A 22,411-nucleotide genomic window follows, 5' to 3' on the forward strand; every position below is an offset into this window, starting at 1 on the left:
GCTGGCTCTTTGGAAGGATAAAAAAAAATTGACAAGCCCTTAAGTAGGCTCATCAAGAAAAAAAGAGAGAGGACTCCAATAAAAACAATCAGAAATGAAAGAGGAGAAGTCACAACTGATACCACAGAAATACAAAGGATTGCAAGAAATTACTATGAAGAACAATATGCCAAGAAATTTGTAAACCTAGGTGAAATGGACAAATTTGAGAAAAATATAATCTTCCAAACTAAATGAAGAAAGAGCAGAAAGCCTAAACAGACCAATAACAGCTGATGAAATCACAGCAGTAACCAAAAAACTCCCAACACACAAGATGAAAGCCCTGGACCAGATGCATTAAAAGGAGAATTCTACAAAACATTTAAGGAAGAGCTAACCCCTATCTTTCACAGATTATTCCATATAATTCAAGAATTTGGAAGACTCCCAAACTCTTTTTATGAGGCCACCATCTTTCTAATTCCAAAACCAGATAAAGACATGACAAGGAAGGAAAACTTCAGGCCAATACCACTGATGAATAGAGATGCTATAATCCTCAACAAAATATTGGCAAACCACATCGAGCAATATATTAAAAAGATCAAACCACATGACCAGGTGGGGTTCATCCTAGGGATGCAACGATGGTAAAATATCTGCAAATCAGTAAATGTAATACATCACACAAACAAAACAAAACACAAAAATCACATGATCATATCAATAGATGTGCAGAAAGCATTTGATAATGTACAGCACCCATTTATGATAAAAACACTCAGCAAAATGGGAGTAGAGGGAGCATTCCTCAACATAATAAAGGCCATATATGAGAGACCTACAGCCAACATCATACTAAATAGGCCAATACTAAAAACTGTCCCACCAAAATCAGGAACAAGGTAAGGTTGTTTACATTCACCACTTCTATTCAACATACTATTGGAAGTCCTAGCCACAGCAATCAGACAATAAAACAAATAAAAGACATCCAAACTGGAAAGGAGGAAATGAAACAGTCACTGTTTGCAGACAACACAATAGTGTACATGGAAAATCCTATAGACTCCACCAAAAAACTACTCAGCTAATAAATGAATTTGGCAAAACAGCTGGATACAAAGTCAATACTCAGAAATCAAAGGCATTTTTATACAAGAGCAATGAAATATCAGAAACAGAAATCAGGAAATGCATGCCATATGCTATAGCAACAAGAAAAATAAAGTACCTAGGAAAAAACCTAACCAAGGTTGTAAAAGACCTCTACTCAGAAAACTATACAACACTGAAGAAAGAAATTAAGGAAGACACAAACAAATGGAAGCATATAACATGTTGATGGATGGAAGAATTAACATCATCAAAATTTCCATACTACCCAAAGCAATTTGTAGGTTTAATGTAATCTCTATTAATGTACCAATGATATATTTCACAGATACAGAACACACATTTCAAAACTTTATATGGAATCATAAATAACCCCGAATAGCCACAGAAATTTTGAAAAAGAAGAACAAAATAGGAGGGCTCACAATACCTGACATCAAACTATAATACAAGGTCACAGTAATCAACAGTCTGGTATTGGCATAATACCAGACACTAAGGTCAATAGAACAGAATAAAGATCCCCAAAATAAACATAAATCTCTATGATCAATTAATATTAGACAAAGGGGAAGAAGCATAAAATGGAGTGAAAGTAGCCTTTTCAACAAATGGTGTTGGGAGAGCTGGACAACTCTATATGTGAAAAAATGAAACTCGATCACCTACTTCCACCACACAGAAAAATAAATTCAAGGCAGATAAAATACTTAAATATAAGTTGTGACACCATAGAAGTCCTAGAGGAAAACATAGGCAAGAAATCTCAGAAATTCCACACAGCAACATACTCACTGATATTTCCCCTAAAGCAAGGGACATAAAAGAAAGAATAAACAAATGGGACCTCATCAAATTAGAACGCTTCTGCATGGCTAAAAAAACAGTATTAAGATGGAAACAGAACCAACCGTATGGGAAAACATATTTGCCAATGATTCCTCAAACAAGGGCCTGATCTCCCAAATATATAAAGAACTCACATGACTCTACTCTAAGAAGACAAGCAACCCTACTAAAAAATGGGCAAAATACTTGAACAGACACTTCTTCAAGGAGGACATACAGAGGGTCCAGAGACATATGAAAGGATGCTCAGTATTGCTAGCCATCAGAGAGATGCAAATTAAAACCACTATGGGATAACACTGCACACTGGTCCAAATGGCCATCATAAACAAAGCAACAAACAACAAATGTTGGAGAGGTTGTAGAGAAAAGGAAACTCTAGTGCAATGTTGGTGGGATTGCAGACTGGTGCAACCACTATGGAAAACAGTATGGAATTTCCTCAGAAAACTAAAAATGGAACTGCCTTTTCATCCAGTAATTACACTGCTGAGATTATACCCTAAGAATGTGGAAACAGCAATTCAAAATAACCTATGTACCCCCAATGTTCATAGCAGCACGATTTTCAATAGCCAAGGGCTGGAAGAAGCCTAGGTGCACATCTGCAAATGTGTGGATCAAAAAATGATGTTACATTTGCACAATGGAATGCTATGCAGCAGAAACTAAGAAGGAGCTCCTACTTTTCACTATAGCATGGATGGAACTGGAGAGTATTATGCTAAGTGAATTAAGTCAGGTGGTGAAAGACAAATACCATATGATATCACCTATAAATGGAGCCTAAGCAACAAAACAAACAAGCAAGAAAATATATATCCAGTAACATTGAAATACAGAACTTACTGACAGCATCCAAAGGGGTGGTGGAGTGGTATAATGGGGGATAATAGGGGAAGGGCCATCAAGAAACATGTATAAAGGGCACATGGACAAAGTCAAAGTGCTGTGAATTGAGGGTGGGGGCATAAATGGTGGGTGGATTGGAAATGGTGATGGGAAATGGAGACAACTGTATTTGAATATTAGTATAAATGATAAAAATGTAAAAGAAATATTTCATTATATATATGGTATGCAGGTATTGTTAATGTCAGGAATTAGGATAAATATCCACAGCTATACCATAGTGTGAACATTTTTAGTTCTTCCTGTCTGTTTATCACTGGGAAGAGAAAGGATATAAGACCAGTATTGGGTAGTTTATTCTTTTCATCCCCAAGTTTCACAATGGGTCAATATTTTCCTTTAGCATAATAATAAAAATAACCAACATATCATTCATAATTTACTAGACAATCCAAAATACTTTCCTAGGAGGGGTTCAATAACAAAATACTGTCATTCACTTCATCTGTTTTAAAATCAAATTGATGGCCTATGGTAAGATTTTCCTGAAGAATTAGCATTTTCAGGTTGCATATATGTATAGTGCAGTAATTCTTAAAATAGAAGCAATCTTATCCTGATTGTCATAAGATAGGGAATAGTATAAAATTATCAATTTACCAATTTAATAAACCTGAAGAGTTCCATGTTCAATATCTTATGATTTACATTTTAGGATGTCTATCTACAATGATTTGTAAGTCCTCACTGCAAGATAATTGGCTTTTCATGTTTGAAAAAAAGGTTAAAACACAGGTGTTTTCACTTTTTCGTTTTTCATTGTCTTTATCTATGTGAGTACTATGGAGTCCTATACACAGCAGGCATTTGTTACATATAGGCCAAATCCACAAGGCTAGCAAAACCAGCATACAAAAAAAAAAGAAAAAGAAAAAAGAATGCAATTACGTAAGAATGCTCTTCACCATTTCCTCAAACCTTCTGTAAAAGATTCTGATAAAATAAGATGCCCTTTATTTTTATTTTTATTAATTTAATTTTTTACTTTCCTTATTATTTTTTATTGGTTTCAGGTGCTCAATTTAGTGATTAGACAATCATATACTTTACAAAGTGTTCCCCCACTATTTCCATTACTCCTCCAACACCATATATGGTATTTGTAATATTATTCACTATATGCCCCATGGCCTGAAACAACGAACCTCCTGTGCTGAGGCCAGCACAGGGAACAGTGAGGGGGCTGGGGCTCGGCTCATAGGTCCCTGAGGTTTTCTGCACCCCCTAGGGAGTGGCAGGCAGGGGAGCACGAGTGAGGAGACTGCAGGACAGTCCTCCCTGTCCCTCTGCTAGGAGGTACTGACCACTGCCTCAGGCCCTTGGGACCCTGCAGAGGTGGTCAGCTGCTGGCCCGGACTCCTGTGGGGGCAGGCATGGCCCTCAGGACCGTCTCTTGTGAGATTCTGGGTTTTCCAGAGAGAGGGGCAGTGGGAGTCCCCAGCAATGAATGTGCCCCCAGGGTGGCCTCCATGAGCCTGACAGGGGGGAAGCTTCCCCAAACCTAAGGCCAGGACGCAGCCCTGCCTGGCGCTGAGTGCTGGATCCCTACTCTACAACGTTAGGTCCTAGGTGCTCCGACGGTCCTGCACCTGCCTCTCCTCCGTCCGTGAACAGCTGCCCGCGTGGTGAGGGTCTCATATATAAGGAGGGAAGGCGCTGGGCAGGGTGCCTGACTGGGCTGACGCTGGGCCTGGGCAGGGGACGGGTGCCCAGTAAAGGGAGCAGGGCAGTTTACCTCACCCCTGTGGGCAGTACTCGGTGGGCAGGGGTAGGGTGTGGAACTGGACGGGTGGGCAGACAAACAGACCTCTGGCCCTGGGAGAGGACAGGATGCCAGAAAGACAGGTGAAGGGAATACAAATACACACTCTTTGGGAGTCTAGGGGGGGCGGGGACGGTGCACACAAACCCTGCTCTCGCTCCATGTGACTGCCCCAAATGCCACAGGCAGCACCTGGGGGGCACTGGAGCTCGGGTCCTGGAGGTGGGCCCACACTCTCGGAGCTTCCATCTGTCCAACCTCTGGCACAGCAGGTAGTGCACGGCCAGAAGTGGCTGGAGCAAGCAAGCCTGGTCCCACCTGTCCACTGAGCCAGGCTCCGCCCCTCTGCACTCCTGAAGGTCGGAAAGGAGCTGTGTCTCGTCCCACACAGGGATTATTTTACTAAATATTAATAATTTTCTGTCTTTTGTTTTCTCCCTCATTAAATTCACATGCTGGAATAAAATTCCTGATCTCTTTCCTCTTCTCTTATATTGTGCCTCATTTCCTTTTTTCTTTCTTTTTCTTTTTTTTGCAAAGACTATTTCTTATAGCATGTGCTTGTAGTGCATTTCTTTTCCCCCAAAAGAGGTTTTTATTGCCTTTGTTCCACAGTTGGTATTTCACATTATTTCTTGGTACCAGGGATCCTAGGTGGAACTGGATCCCTGGGTGATCCCCCTGGGTGGATCCAGGGGGACCTTTTGGGTGGGCCCTGTGTAGGACTTGGTGGGGAAGAAGTGACAAGTATGGTAGGAGGGTTTGACATTGCCTCAACTACTCAGAACTCCATTGTTCTGTTTAGTCCTCAGTTTCCTCACTGGGTTCTTGGGAGGGTCCTGGAAACTGTAGCTTAGCCCTCTCTCAGGGGACTTCCTTGCCAGATTCTGGCCACCATCCCCACCCTATCCTTCTGAAGAAAAAAAAATGCTTTGTTAAGACTACCTGAAACTTCTCTGAATACAAAAATCAAAGAAGTTGATCAGCAGAGAAAAGGGAAGAGGGCAGAAGCAACTGGAAGCCTTTTGGTGTCAGTTTCTCTACCTGTACAGGTTTCTTTATTCCCCCATAGCTTGGCCCAAAGCATGCTGGTAAATTTGTTACCTGGATGTGCCATAACAGTGACACCACAGCATCTGTATCTGGCCTTAGACCCTCAACTGGAGGCACTTGAACACAGAAAAACAATGCGGAAACACAGGAAAAAAACAAAAATCTCAAATTGGGCTGTGATGTGGGGACACACTCCAAAAGTGGGCCTTAGTAGCCTGCCTCCTCTTGGTAGTAAGGGGGTACTCTTAGGCCTTCCCTGGGCTTAAGTAGTTGCCTACTTACCCTGGCCACTCAACCTTGTGGTCAATATTGGAGTTGTATATCAGCTGACCCAGGCCAAAGACCTGGCCACTCTGATTGACGCCCTGCATGTAGCTCATCTGCAGAGATGTGGAGAAGTTGTCACACTTGTTGGTCCCCTTCTTGGTGTCACAGATGTGCGTCTGAGTCCCAGGAGCCATCTTGCCTATCTGGCTGGCACACTGGTTGCTGCCCATTTGCGGGCTGATGGTTGAGTGGTCCATGGGTGGCAGGATATATTTCTGGGGGTTGTACCTTCTTGTGCAATATGTCATCTTGCCTGATTGGCTGGCACACTTGCTGGGGCTCATCTGGAACTCGATAATGCACTGGCCTGCCTGGTGTCATCGAAGTTCTGCTCCTACTTCTCCGAGTACTTGATGCTGATGTTCATGCCACTTCGCAGGCTCTTTGTCTGGTCCTTCTCTGCCAAAGCCAGAAGAGACACTTGCACCAGAGTCATGTTCCAACTCTCAGAGGTTATTTACTTTGAGCAGGTCCACAAAGTTCATGCAGTAGTTGTGCATGGCCTGGATGAAGTAGGGAAGATTGTCTTGCTGTTGCCAATTTTGCATGGAATGGTTGATCTTGGGCACCAAGCCCAGCTGCAGATTATTCATGAGGTGCACAGGTAATTCTGTCCTTCAGACACTTCTGGAAGTCAGGACAGACAGAGCCATGAATTCCTCAATCCAACTGCAGAGTTCCACCTCCTTCTGAGGGTCATATTTGGACAGGAGCCAGTTCTTGACCTCAGCTGAAAGCCTGTACGAGGGCCCCATGTCAAAATGTGTGATGCTAATGCTGGTGGCAGCAATGGTGGGACAGATCTTAAGTCTGTTTCTCTGCTTATGTTCAGCTAATGTTTTGACAGAGCTTTCATTCCTTATGCTGTGAAGTTCAATAAGTATTGACAAATGCATAATGCCAAATGTTCACTATTATAGTATCATACAGGATTATTTCAATCCCCTAAAAGTTGTCGAGGAACATGTATAAAGGACTCAAGGACAAAGTCAAAGGGGGGTAGGATTGAGGGTGGGAGGTGTGGGAAAGTGGTGGTGGGAAAATGGAGACAAGTGTACTTGAACAAAAATAATAAATAAATAATAAATAAACTCTCACATAATCATGCATTTTAAATGCTTATAGTCCCTCAAATTTCTCTCTACTCTCCATTACAACTTTGTGTGTGTGTTTTAATTTCAGCACTGTATTTTTAATGAGTCCTTTCAAATACGTATTTGGAAGATGTATATCTACTTATATTTAGAATGATGGAATAAGAGTCCTATGTTGATTTGTGGATATGACAGAACATAATAGAGCTTATGGACTGACTAGCTTTGCATTAGTCATTAGTGGATGAGTGTGCAAAGACCTTCCCTTAAACTGCCAGGAGATGTAATTATTCTAGGATCCAAAACCCACAGCACTTTTTTTCCCTTTAGACAGGATGAATCAGCTACCTCCTCAAATATAGTTCAACACATTCTTAAGCTGGGGCTTGCTCTTGCTTCAGAACTATTGAAATCTCTCAGCTAATGGAGTCTTACTTTGTTATTAATTTCACACACTTGAATGTATCATTGAAGTTATTTTTCCTGTTATTTCAATAGAATCTTATTAGCCATGAGATTCAGTCTTGAGGGCAAGGTCTACCACAAGGTAAATAAGGCAATATTGTCTATAGCAATACACAGGATAACTAGCATTTAACATATGCCCTCTTGTGTTATAAATATATTTGGTATAATCTTCCATTTTATACCCAGATTCAAAAATTAAAGCTCTTATAACTCAATACCAATGGATTATATATTGAGATTATGTGTATGTAATTTTGTAAAGGTTTTGTAAAAACACTGTGAGGGGTTCTTACATAGCCACTTTGCACTCTATCATCTAGAAGTACATAACAATGTTTGGGTAAACAATGGACCAGTTATGTAATGGTGCTTTCATAAGATTATAATGGAATTGAAAAATTCTTATCACCTAGTCACTTTGTAGCCATTGTAACATTGCAGAACAACACATTGCCTACATATATATGTTGACACTGGTATAAACAAACCTGCTTGCACTGCCAGTCATATAAAAGTATAACACGTACAATATATTGTAGGTAATTAGATACTGTATTTTTCAGACCACACACCTAGGTTTTAGAGGAGAAAAATAGGGAAAAAATTTTTGAAGCAAAAAATGCGGTAAAATATTTAATAACATAAATAACGCCCACCCCCAGTGAGCCAGGTAAGCTACATTCAGACTCTAAGACACAATTCCATTTTCCTCCTAAATTTGGGGAAAGAATGTACATCTTATAGTCCGAAAAATACAGTAATGATAATAATAGTGAACAAGTGTGTTACCAATTTATGTATTTATTATACTATAGTTTTTATCATTATTTTAGAGTACACACTTTCACTGATAAAAATGATATGTGCTATAAGACACTATTGCGTGTTATGCCAGCTGTGGTCTTATACATCTCCCTGTTTATCATCTCTCATGATTGTATTATTTTGTCTTATTTTTGATTTAATCTCCTGTTGTTTTGTACAGCAACATGCTGTGTAGGCTTGTAGCATAAGAATAGTAGGCTAGACCATATAACTAGAGGTGTGGAAGGCTCTACTACCTAGGTTTAAGTGCACTACATGTTATTTGCATAACAACAGAATAATCTAACGACATATTTGTTGGGAACCGCCCTGACTGGTTTCAGAAGCTGTAAACCCCCATGGCTAAGGCTGAGTCAGAGACCTTGGGACCATAAGCCATTAAGGAGACAAAGCTTATCTCCCTGGCAAGGGGGCCATCTCTGCCCACTTTACTTTACCCTTCTTGGCCCTGAGCTTGACCAGTTAGCCAATGACGGGTAAGATTCCCCAAGGGAGGAAAGACCTAAGACTGGCATAGTCATGAAAAAGGCCCAGAGGGAAGGACTCAGGGGGGCTATAGAAAAAGGGGGTGATGGACGCTCGCCCCTTGACTTTGACATAACCTGAGTCCTCATTCTGTCTTCAAGAAGTCTCCTAATCTCTTGGCTACCTTACTTCCCCTGCCTGACTTAAGCCTGAAACAATGACAGAGGGCGGTGCAGTCCTGTGCTAGAAAGGGCAGATTCCCTGGGGAATCAGGCCTAAGAAAAAATACATACATTCCTGTGAAACCTGCTTTGTTTATACCCTCAGCTTAAATGATAAGGGTCCAAACCTGAAATGAGTTTGTTTCCCAAAGTTTTATAGCCCTTTAACTAACTGACCCTAACTCAGAATAAGCCCTCAAAGTTCTTTACATGTTATCCATTGTTTGACCCTCACTGCCTGACAATGATTGATGAGCTTTATCTGTATTCCTGTGCAAAATGAACCTAATAAAAGCCCATGGAGGAAAAGGCTCTTGGCCCTTCTCCTTTGAGAGATCAGCCACCTCTCCTCCCCAAGGAGATCATGTCTTGGTAGATTTATTTTCATCTGTGGCAGATGAGGGGGCTCTGTGGGTGGACCCCCCATATTTCTTAGAAATCATCCCCATTATTCAGTAACATGTAGGTTTTTACCTTTATGTAGCATTGCTTTGTAATTTAAGTAAGCAATTTATTATTTTAATTATTCACATTTTAATATGGGAAAGTATATAGTTAGGAGAGGTATAGTTGTTGGTCTTATTGAGGGTCAGATGTAAATTGATGAGTGATATTTCTTTGTGCTGCTTTCAAGATTTTTCTCTGTCTCTTAGTGTTTTAACTATGATGTGTCTAGCTCTAGATCTCTTTGGAATTCATTGAGCTTGTTGAATTCACAGATTAATGATATTTACAAAATTTTAGAAGTTTTCGGCCATTATTTCTTCAAATGTATTTTTGAATTTTTGTGTCTCTTCTTTTTCTGAACCTCATTATGCATATGTTAGTACATTTACTGGTTTTCCACATTTCTCTGAGGCTTTGTTAATTTTTCTTTAGTTTTTCTCTGTTCTCCAGATTGACTACTCTAAATCTACCTTCAAATTCACATATTCTATCTTCTTCAATCTTAAACCTACTGTTGTGCCCCCCTAGTGAATTTTCCATTTATGTTATTTGTAATTTCAACTTCAGATTTTCCATTTCTTTTTGTAATATGTTTCTTTGTTACTATCCTCCTTTTCGTGTGATATTGCTATTGCCTTCATTTAATTTTTCAAATATTGTTCCCTTTAATTCTTTGAGTATGGTGACAAAAGTTACTTTGAAATCTTTACTAACATGTCATCTTTCCTATCTGTGAGTACCTCGAAGGAAGTTTCTATTGTGTGAATGGGTCACATTTTCCTGTTAGTTGCATGTCACTTCATTTTTTTATAGGAAACTGAAATTTTAGGTATGTAGCCACACTGAATACCCCATCTCAGTCTCCACACCCACTTCCAAGAACTTGTCGTTTGTTTAGTAACTTGGGTAGACTAGTTAAGTGAAATCTATTTCTCCCACAGTGTGTAGCTTCTGATGCTTCTCCCCAGAGGGCACTGCTTGGGGATGTGCATAGTCTCTCTCATGATCAAGGGTGAGTATGGTCTTAGGCAAACTTCCTGATGTTGTCTTTCCAAATGCCCTGCTACACTTAAGCTTTTAGCTGGTCTGCTTCCTTGGTAGCATATACTGGTGTTTCCCTCCACCAGTTGTAAGTTGATTGTTCTACTGTATCTAACAAGACTTTGAGCACATAAATTACTCCATGATCTGATTCAATTTAAGATGGCCAGTTTGCATAAACAGAGTGCTGCTCATCTCTGAAGCTTGCTCCAATCTCAGGAGGGAACATTTTAGCTATTTCTTTCCCTAGTTCTCTCTGCTAAACTTAAAGCCCATCTATTCCTGTTGTATCCCGAACGTGAGCAAAAATCAAATGGAGACGTGTGTAGTGCACTTAGATGGTACTTTATTTTTACCTGCGCAGGGGCGAACTCCCAGGGTGCCTGTTAAGGCTGCAAAGGGGAGTCGCGCTGAATGCTTACAGGCTAGCTCTTTTATACGCGCGCGAAGCAAGCAAGCAAGCTACAGAAGGGGGAGTTGCGGTTATCTCTGCATAGCTCTTGGGTCAGGAGGAACTTTTGCTCTGGGGTCAGGAGGAACTATCTGTCTGTCTCCTGTTGATAAGAACCATCTGTCTGTCTCCTGTTGATAAGCTTATTTCGGATGATGATTTATTTCTCTTCCTTATCCATTCTCATGACCTTCAAGAGGTTTTCTGCTTAGCAATGCTTATAATTGCCTAGCCCTCTTTCCTCGCTCTCAACATTCCCCCATTTCCTTGTTGGCACTTATGAGTCAAATCCTTGAATCATCTTCTTCACGGGGAAGGATAGTGTAGGGCTGGGCCAATACCATCAGCTTGACGGTCTCTATCCTTTCTTTAATAAAAGACGTAAGCTTACTAATGACGATGGGGCCACAGGTTAAACAGAGGAGTATAATTAATAAAGGCTCACTAATAGAGGAAATCAGGGTAGTCAACCATGGGGACATCTTATAGATTCCTGCATACCACATTGGTTCTTCCAGGTTTTCTTGTTCTTTTAGTCTCTGGGTTAAGACCTTAATACTATCTCTAATTATCCCTGAATGATTAGCATAAAAGCATCAAGTTTCTCCTATGCTGTGCAAAATCCTCCCTGCCTTAAGAACAATAAATCTAATCCTCTCCGATTTTGGAGAGCTACCTCTGCCAATGAGTCTACCTGTCTTTCTAAATAAGCTACCTGATCTTGCAGCAGAGATATGTTCTTAGAGAAAGTCTGTGAAAGCTGCCTTAACTCTAATTCTCCCTGAATGAGGGCTGCGGCACCAAGTACGGTGGACCCTAGGATCCCAACAGTGGCTACTATGGGTATAAGAAGGGGAGCTCTCTTCTCCCTAGTCCGGTAGGGGAGAACAAAATCTGGGTTTCCTGCATAGAGATACGCTTGGGGAATTATGTACCCAGTTGCACAAAACTCTGGATAAGACATTGGTGGCAAACAACGGTACATCCCTTGGAGGCATATAAACCTGATGCCCTCAGGGGCTTTCAGTACTCTGGGATTCTCCTCGGAGGAGCGGGTCATGTTCCTTGTTGTCAAACAATAATTTCTATAATTGGACTGAGCCAGATTATAGTGGCCAAATACATAGCAGATCCCATTTCCCTGAAAATCTGCAACGGTTAAGGCGCCCTCAGTGAGGCAGTGCTGGAGTGTCTCCTCCTCATGGCTATGATCTTGGGAGAGGGTTAGAATAGTAGGTGCCAAGTCCCCTCCCTGTGAGGTATTAGCTCCTATCCCCACATAATAAGGTGGATGAGGGCTCAAGCACAGCCAGCACCAGTCAGTTAAATCTGGCTGTGTGGAATTCAGGAATGGGAACACTTTGTCTAGTAAAGCATAAGTCTGATGATTTTCCTGGTTAGTCTCCTGTGGCCTCTGAGGTCTTATAACAGGTTGCTCCTTCATCTGGGTCACTATCTGAGTGCTATTCGGCCTTTCCTCTGCTCCTCCTGTCGGCCTATTCGGGGAAATTTCAGCTTGAGGCACTTTGGGTGTTGCTAAGACTGGCGGGGGTCTCTGGTAGGTTTCTTGGGCAGGCCCCGGCCTACCCCTTTCAGGAAGGGCCCATTACTAATAGGGAGCTTTCACACAGTGAGGAAAGTTCCCGGGTCTGTCCCAGATACATATAGTCTTATTCCCCATGTTCTGCCTTTTGTCCATTCAGGATCAGCCGGATTCAAAACAGTTACAATGGTAGGGTTGCAGCTGTCTAGGGCACAATCATTATTCCACCCTAACCCAGGCTTCTTGCTTGGGTCATGGTAGAGGATAATATGCTTATCCTGCCCTGTCCCTGGAGCCCAGCCTAGGGCTAAAGTCTCACAACCCCAAGCTTTGCAATAGTAGTCAGTATGAGACCCACAAGTGTACCGCTTCCCTGGGGCTGGCTCTGGGCACCCATAATGGGGGGGTATACCAAAGGTTCCTGTTCATTTGCGCCGGATCGCACCCCTTATCACCTCTCGCCCATTGGGTGATTCCGTCATGCGCGTCCTGCAGAGGGCCGTTGGGGTTAGAATGCCTCCAGGCGGCCGGGGAATCACAGAAGTGGTAAAAAAATTTGGAAAAGTCGGCCGTGAGGGTCACTGCGGCATTGTTCCAGGTGTAGTTGGACGCAATGACAGTTCCCTCCGCTGTCCTAATGAGTACCCACTGCTGTCTGCTAAGACCTGAGCCCGAGCGAATGATACAGAGCAGTGTTAACAACCTCAACGCGAGGTGAGGGTGAGTCTCAAAGGTTTCTGTGGGTCCTGCTTCACCTTCCATTCCTTGGCTATTTCTTCCACCGGGGGATCCCCAGGCTTTAGGTGTGACTGATGGATCCAATACGGCTTCTCGGCTATCCTCACTGCGGTGGGGGTGCTTATGATTACCTGGTAGGGTCCTTCCCACCTGGGTTCAAGGTTTTTCCACCGATGCTGCAAAATCCACACCCACTGTCCTGGTTCATAAGGTTCCAAGCTGTCTGCGTCCTGTCGGGCTGGTGCCTGGCGCTGGCGCAAGGCTCGGACCTCTCCCCGGATGTGCTGCAAAGCCTGAAGGGACTTAAGAAAATTCTGGTTAGCAGTTTCTTGCTCCTCTGTGGTCAGCCGAGGTATGACTGGTACTGGCTGCCCAAACATAATTTCATAAGGGGTCCATTTGCCAATATGAGGGGTACAGCGAATTTTCAAGAGGGAGAAAGGAAGGAGCTCTACCCAGTTCTCGCCTGTTTCCTCTTGCAGTTTGGTCAAGGTTTCTTTCAAGGTTCTATTCATTCTTTCTACCTGCCCTGAACTCTGGGGCCTATAAATACAATGCAATTTCCAATTAATCCCTAGCCTAATTGCTAACTCCTGTGAGATTTTGGAGATGAATGCTGGCCCATTATCTGATCCAATGGCTACAAGTAGCCCATAATGGGGAATGATTTCTTTCAGTAAGATCTTGCAAACTATAGATGCGGTTTCTCCCTTCGTGGGGTAAGCTTCTACCCAGCCTGAGTACATATCCATAAAGACCAGCAGATATCTATACCCAAATCTCCCAGAAGTCATTTCAGTGAAATCAATTTCCCATAGCTCCCCTGGGGCCTTACCCCTATATCTGATTTGAAGTGGGAACTTCCTTCTTGGGGAATTCACCTTGGCACAAATTTCACATCTTGATACTACCGATTGAACTATATCTTTCATTCTTGGGCTATAGTAGTATTTTCTTAATAGCTGTTTCAACTTAGTCTGCCCTAGGTGAGTTCCCCTATGGATCTCTTTGACTATGAGATCCACTGCTCCCTGAGGCAAGTATACCCTGTGGTCTGGCAATTCTAGCCATCCCTGGTCATTCTTCCTCCCTCCTAACTTCTGACCTTCTGATTCCTCCTCATGAGTATACTTTGGGCTGATGGACAATTCAGGCTGAGGCACTAGAGGCAGTATCTGTGGGGCTTCTTGAAGGGCGGCTTCTCTGGTGGCCTCGCCTGCTAACCGGTTTCCTCTGGCAACGGGGTCTTCCCCTTTCTGATGTCCTTTGCAATGTATTATTGCAAGTTTCTGGGAAAGCCAAATAGCCTCTAGTAAGGCTAAAATTTCTTTCTTGTTCTTAATTTTTTCCCTCCTGCAGTTAGCAATCCTCTTTTTCTATACAATGCTCCATGAATATGTGCAGTTGCAAAGGCATAGCGGCTATCAGTATAAATGTTCGCCGTCGTCTATTCTGCTATTTTAAGAGCTTGTTTGAGCCCTATCAACTCTGCCCTCTGGGCTGAAGTTCCTTTTGGTAGGGCTTACTGCCAAATGACTTCAGTTTCTGTAGTTACCACAGCCCCCGCGTACTGCTGCCCTTCCCTAACAAAACTACTGCCATCCGAAAACAAAGTGAGCTCTGGATTTTCATATGCCTCATCCCGCAAGCCTGGGCACACGCCTGTGACTCGCTCTAATATTTCATGGCACCTATGCATGATGGTTGGATCAGGGGCTGGCAGCAGGGTGGCTGGATTCAGGACGGCGCTTTTCAGGAACCGGACTGATGGGGAATTCAGCAACTGCACCTGGTACTGAGTTAGCCATGCATTAGACAACCAGCGATCGGGAGGGGATTTCAAAATTCTCTCTATATGATGCTCCCCAATTATCTGCAAATTCTGACCAAGGGTGAGCTTGCTGGCCTCCTTCACTAGCATGGCTGTGGCAGCTAGAGCTCGCAAGCAGGCTGGCCACCCTGAGGCTACTGGGTCCAATCTTTTGGACAAATAGGCCACAGGCCTTCTCCACAGTCCCAAAGCCTGGCTCAGCACTCCCTTTGCAATGCCTCCGTTTTCTGCCACAAACAGCTGGAATGACTTTTCTAAATTTGGCAAGGCCAATGTAGGTGCAGATACCAAAGCTGCCTTAAGCACCTGAAAGGCTCGGTTCCCTTTTTCAGTCCAAGTTACGCTTCCCTCTTTTCCTTTCGTAAGTTCATGGAGAGGCTTAGCCAATTCTGCAAACCCTAGAATCCAGAGATGGCAATATCCCACTGCTCCCAGAAACTCCCGCACCTGCCTCTTTGTAGCTGGTTTGGGAATCTGCAGGATAGCCTGGATCCTCTGCTGAGACAAGGCTCTCTTACCTTGCTGGAGTACGTATCCGAGGTAACTCACGGTTTGCACGGCAATCTGGGCCTTCTTAGCCGACACCCAGTACCCCATCCACTCCAGGTCCTGCAACAGGTCGGTAGTGGCTTCCAAACACTCCTCCCATGTTCTGGCGGCAAGGAGGAGGTCATCGACGTATTGCAACAGGACTACGGTTGGATGTGATACCCGGAAGGCCTGTATGTCCTTTCCCAAAGCCTTATTAAACAGGGTACGTGAGTTCTTAAAGCCCCGAGGTAAGCGAGTCCAAGTATATTGTCCTATGAACCCATTCTCTGGGTCGTTCCATTCAAACGCAAATATCTCCTGGCTCGAAGGTGCCAGGGGGATGCAAAAGAAGGCATCCTTCAGGTCCAATACAGAATAATGACCATGGGTTGGGGGTAAGGAACTGAGCAAGGTGTAGGGGTTTGACACAGTCGGGTGTATAGTCTCTATCCGTGCATTGACCTCTCAGAGATCTTGCACAGGATGGTAGTCCTCAGTCCCTGGCTTTCGCACGGGGAGGAGAGGAGTGTTCCAAATGGACTGGCAGGGCCTCAGCACTCCCGCCTGCAGTAGTCGCTGCAGGTGCTTGGCAATCCCCTGCCGTGCTTTGGCAGGAACTGGGTACTGGCGAACCCTGATAGGGGTGGCAGAACTGGCCAACTGCACAAGCACCAGTGGCTGATGAGATGCCAACCCTGGGGGGTTCTGCTCGGCCCATACCCCAGGTATCTTGGCCAACAGTTCTCCTATCTCCCCTCGTTCATCTGTCTCCTCCTCAGGGATCGTTACCATGAGATATTCTTCTGAAATTGGCACAGTCACATTGAGGCTTACTCCAATCTCTTCATTAGCCCTTTCCCCAACTGTTGGTTCTTTCCTGAAGGTTATAGTTGCCTGAAGCTTTTGCAACAGGTCCCTGCCCATTAATGGGTATGGGCAGTCCGGTATGACTAGGAAAGAATGGGTGATAGTCCCTTTTCCCAAGTCTGTGATCCTAGCTGTTGTCCGTGGGTATGCCTGTGATTTCCCTGTTGCCCCTATTATCTTGGTAGTTGCCTTCTGCATTTGTCCTTGGGGTTGTTTCAGCACTGAATAGGTGGCTCCCATGTCTGCAAGAAAGTCCACTGGCTTTCCTTCGACCCTGAGGGTGACCATGGGCTCCTGGGAGCCAACAGGGATGGAGCCCCGGCCCCCTCAGTCCAGCGTCTGCAATAGCACCTCAGGACCACGTCCAGGGTCCTTGGTTGTTTCACTTAACCTAGGACAATTGTTCTTCCAGTGCCCCTTCTCCTTGCAACAGGCACACTGATCTTTCTCAACCTGTCTTCGCCTGCCCTTGTCCATCCTCCCTTTGCCCTTACCTTCTGGATTCTGGGCTGCTATAAGAATCTTCGCTGCCTCCTTCGCCCTGCCAATCTCAGGGTCATCTCTATTGACTTATACCCTTTGAGCTATCTCTAGTAATTTACTTCTATTCTCTCCTTCAAACCCCTCAATCTTTTGCAGCTTCTTCCGGATATCTGAAGCTGACTGAGTCACAAAGGCTATGTTAACTATTCTTCGGTTCTCTTCAGCTTCTGGGTGGATGGAAGTATAGATCCTATAAGCCTCTAGTAATCTTTCTAGGAAAGCAGCGGGAGATTCCTGCCTCCCCTGAATCACTTCACTAATCTTCCCAAAATTGGTGGGCTTCCTAGCAGCTGCCTTAAGCCGTCTTAATAAGATTCGGTGATACTGGAGGAGTGCATCCCTTCCTCCCGTGGTATTGGGGTCCCAACTGGGAGGCTGTGAGGGGAGTATGTCCTCTAGCTTTTGGCGAGCTGTAGCGGTCCCTCCCTCCCCTCCCAACACAACCTTTGCAGCCTCCCTATAGATTCTTTCCCTCTCTTCTGTGGTAAATAGAGTAAACGTTATCTGCTGAAAATCATCCCAGGTTGGCTGGTGAGTCCTAAATATAGTTTCTAGTAGGGAAATTAATCCCTGCGGTTTCTCAGAAAATGGGGGATTCTGGTATTTCCAATTATACAGATCACTAGTGGAGAAAGGAACATATATCAACCGAGGGGGTGCTCCGGCAGGGGCATCTGGTCCGGGCGGTGCCTCACGGAGTGGCAGAAGCGCTGGAGGTGCTGGAGGTACCGGAGCCTCCTGCCCATATCTGGTTCCCCCTCGGGTGTGAGGAGGGCTCGTGAGTGCTCCTTCCTCCTCTGGCTGGGTAGAATGAGGCACTTCCCTCCTAGGGTAGGGAGGAGGCACATTCAAGGGGTCTAACATGTCCTCCCCAGGACCTGGTAGTGGGGGGTAGAGTTTAGGCACCCTCTGCTCTCCTGGCGAGGAGGGCTCCAGGGATTTCCTTTGTTTTCCTCTTCCCCCGGCTAACAGAACCATTCTTCCGCCGGGAGGCACTCCTTCTTAGACATTTCTGAATATAGCCTGGCTTGTCTGGGGCTATGTCTACCCACACATCAATGTAAACCATCTGATCGGGGTGTGGGACTCTATAAACTGTGGCCCGAACTGCAAACAATACAGGGAGGTCGAAAGTTCCCTCTGCAGGCCATCCGACACCAAAAGTCGGCCACTCTAGTTGGCAAAGAGTCCGCAAGAACTCTGGATCAACCTGAACACTCCTGTAGCCGTGTGCACGGCACTGGAAATCAGAAAAGTTATTCAAGATGCAATCAAGCGGGGAGTTCAGGGTGGACTCCTATTGTCCCATTTTCACAAGGGTTAGTTGCACGTAACTGAGAGAAATACACACAAAACGAGACAAACAGAAATGACAATTCACCTCGCCCACCTGGCCTCTCCTCTCGCGAGGACTTAGGTCTGTCTTAGCTAAGGCTGCCCGTGTAGAATTCGGGTTAAACTCCCAGCCGTTATGCCCTATGACAGACCGAGGAACCTTAGGTTGGGGCCCACGCATGCTCCGTAGGCTGATGCTGGTGGATCCACAGACACAATCACACTCTCACTCTCACCATATTAATAACATACCTCCGACAACATAACACAAACAAACCGTGCGGCACAGCAACAAAACCTATATTCGGAAAGTGGCGTCCCACTATTTTCCGAACCCCTGGGTAGGCGACCAGCAGCGTCCCGCCTACTACCTCAGGGCAAAGCCTCTGGAGGACCAAAACCAAAAGAGGATCCTCACAAATTATTTACTCATTTCGAACTGTCCACCCGGTCTCCGAAGGTCAAACTCCCAAAAGGGAGATCTCTCTGGGGCCTCCAAATGTTGTATCCCGAATGCGAGCAAAAATCAAATGGAGACGTGTGTAGTGCACTTAGATGGTACTTTATTTTTACCTGCACAGGGGCGAACTCCCAGGGTGCCTGTTAAGGCTGCAAAGGGGAGTCGCGCTGAATGCTTACAGGCTAGCTCTTTTATACGCGCGCAAAGCAAGCAAGCTACAGAAGGGGAAGTGCGGTTATCTCTGCATAGCTCTTGGGTCAGGAGGAACTTTTTGCTCTGGGGTCAGGAGGAACTGTCTGTCTGTCTCCTGTTGATAAGAACCATCTGTCTGTCTCCTGTTGATAAGCTTATTTCAGATGATGATTTGTTTCTCTTCCTTATCCATTCTCGTGACCTTCAAGAGGTTTTCTGCTTAGCAATGCTTATAATTGCCTAGCCCTCTTTCCTTGCTCTCAACATTCCTTCTAGCATATTATTTATCTCAGATATTGCATTCTTTATTTCTGACTGATACTTTTTTATGACTTCTATGTCTTCTTTCATGCTGTTAAGTACCCTTGTAATCATTACTCTAAACTCTGAAAAATTGCTTAATTGCATTTCATGTAGTTCTCCTGGAAAATTCTCTTGTTCTTTCACTTGGGGTCTATTTCTTTGTCTTCCCATTTTGGCTGCTTCCTTATATTTACCTCCTGCCCCTTGAATGTTAAAATAATCAGCCATTAAACCAATCCATTGCTAATCTAATCAATCTGTAAGCAGTCAGGCTGACATACTACAGGGTGGGGCACAGTAATTCATTCTGGCAGGGCTATTGTTTCCCCTCAGGCTGATGGCATCCAGAGAGGACTGCTTTGCCTGAGAGAGATGGCTTCTGCAATATGGTGAATGACTCAACATCAGGACCCTGGTAGCTATTACCTTAGTTCCTTCCCCTGAGCCATCAACCCCAGATTCTCCTCAAATATCTCTAGTCCATCTGTCCTCCCTATGCTGGCACCTAGATAGAGTATGTGGCTACAAACAAAATTTTTTGCTTTGGACCTTTTAAAGGCTCTCTGTGTCTCCAGCCATCTCTGCATGGCTGACAGAACCCCTGCTGCTTTTCACAGATAGATGCTATCTGTGTTCCTTTCTGGATTTGATGCTGTAGGCTGGGGAGCCCAGTTTGGGGTTTAGACTCCATATTCTCAGGGGGAATGCCATGGCCACTGAAATGTCCCTCTGGCACTTCAGTTGCCACCTGTGGGAGCCTAATCAGCCCTCGCATTTCCTCTGCACTCCTTACTAGTCACATTGTGCTGAAGTGTTTTCTTCTATCCATGGCTATAAGGTTTCTCCCCAGCTAGTGTTCAGTTGGTTATTCATGATGATCTTTCTATAATTTAGTTGTAATTCCAGATTGGTTCTTTGAGGAGGTTAGTGTAGTTTTCAGTTACTTCTCTATCATATAAAGCAGATGATTGAATCAGTATTTTGGAAGACAAGGTAAGGAAAAGGAGGGCAGAACAGCAAAAATAAAAAAAATAATTTTAAAAAATGAGAAGAACTAGAGAAACATCTTGGGCAACATGAAGCATAACACCATCTGCATTAAGGGAATACCAGAAGGAGAAGAGAGTGAGCAAGGGACTGAGAACCTATTTGAAGAAATAATGACCAAAAACTTCTGTAATCTGGTGAAGGAAACAGTTGCACAAGTCCAGGAAACTCAGAGTCCCAAACAAGTTGGACACAAAGAGACCTACACTGAGACACATCATAAATAAAATGACAAGACTTAAAGATAAGGAGAGAATTCCAGCAGCCACAAGAGAAAAGCAGGTTGTTACCTAAAAGGGAGCACCAATTAGACTGTAATCTGATTACTCATCAGTAACATTTCATGCCAGAAACTAGTGGTGTGAAATATTCAAGTTGATGAAAAGCAAGGATAACCAAGGCTACTTTACCAAGCAAAGCTACCATTTAAAATCGAAGGAGAAATAAGGAGCTTCCAAGACAAGAAAAATTTAAAGGAGTTTGTTAACACAAAACCAATACTGCAACAAATGTTAAAGGACTTGCTTTAAGAAGAAGAAATAAAAGAGAAAGGGGAAAAAAGAGTAAAACAGTCTTAACAATTAAATGGCACTACATATGTATCTATCAATAATTACCTTGAATGTAAATGGCTTAAATACTCCAAACAAGACAGAGGGTAGCTGAATGAATAAGAAAACAAAATTCATATAAAAGCTCCCTCCAAGAGACACATCTTGGTTGGACAGACTCACACAGACTAAAAGTAAAAAGTTGGAAAAAGATATTTAATGCTGGAAATAGCATGAAATTGAAAAGAAGAAAAATCTGGGGTAGCTGTACTTATAGCTGGAAAAAGTATTTTTTTAAAACTAAGTCTACAGTAAGAGGCAAAGAAGTACACTACACAATGATAAAGGGAACAATACAACAAGGGGATTTAACACTAGTAAACAATTATGCACCCATTATAGGAGCACCTGAACATGTAAATAAAATCTTAATGGACATAAAAGGAGAGATCCACAGAAGTATAGCCGAGGATTTTAACACCCCATTGACTTCGATGGATAGATATTCCAGGCAGGAAATCAACAGGAGACAACACCCTTAATTGATACACTAGATCAAATGGATTTAATTGATATCTTCAGAACATTTCATCCCAAGGCAGCCGAATATACATATTTTTAAGTGCACATGGAATGTTTTCTAGGATAGACATGCTAGGACACAAAACAAGACTCAATAAATTTAAGAAGATTGAGATCATATCAAGGATCTTCTCTGACCAGAATGCTATGAAAGTAGAAATCAGTCACAAGAAGAGCACTGAAAGCACACAAAGGTATGGAAGCTAAATGACATATTAAACTATGAATGAGTCAACTAGAAGATCAAGGAAGAAAACAAAAGATACCTTGAAACAAATGAAAATGAGGGCACAACAATCCAAAATCTGTGGGACACTGGGAAAGTAATCCTAAGAGGGAAATTCATAGCATTACAAGTCTTATCTCAAAAAAAAAAAAAAAGAAAGAAAGAAAGAAAGAAAAGAAAAAGCTCACATAAACAATCGAACTTCACACTTAAAGGAACTTGAAAAGGAGCGAAAAACAAAGCCGAAAGAGACTATAAGGAAGGAAATAATTAAAATCAGAGCAGAAATAAAAGAAATAGAGTCTAAAAAATTGATACAATAGATCAATTCCTCCAAGAGCTGGTTCTTTGAAAAGATAAAAAAAGATTGACAAACCTTTAACTAGAATCATCAAGAAAAAAAAAAGAGAAAGGACAAAAATAAATAAAAACTGAAACAGAAATAACAATTGACACTAAAGAAATACAAAGGATTGTAAGAAAATATTAAGAACAATTATACGCCAACAAAGTGGACAACCTGGATGAAAAGGATAAATTCCTAGAAACACACAATCTTCCAAAAATAAATTAGGAAGAATCAGAGAGTCTGAATGGGCAGATTACACCTAAACTGAAGCAGTAATCAAACAACTAACAAACAAAACCC

General features: G+C 43.3%; 1 pseudogene; it reads right to left on the reverse strand.

The window, feature by feature from the left end:
- Positions 1 to 5,881: 5,881 nt before the first annotated feature.
- LOC112313040 (calponin-2 pseudogene) lies at positions 5,882 to 6,897 on the reverse strand (annotated as a pseudogene).
- Between the last annotated feature and the right edge of the window lie 15,514 nt (positions 6,898 to 22,411).

Source organism: Desmodus rotundus, chromosome 2, assembly GCF_022682495.2.
Source record: "Desmodus rotundus isolate HL8 chromosome 2, HLdesRot8A.1, whole genome shotgun sequence".
Taxonomy (NCBI): domain Eukaryota; kingdom Metazoa; phylum Chordata; class Mammalia; order Chiroptera; family Phyllostomidae; genus Desmodus; species Desmodus rotundus.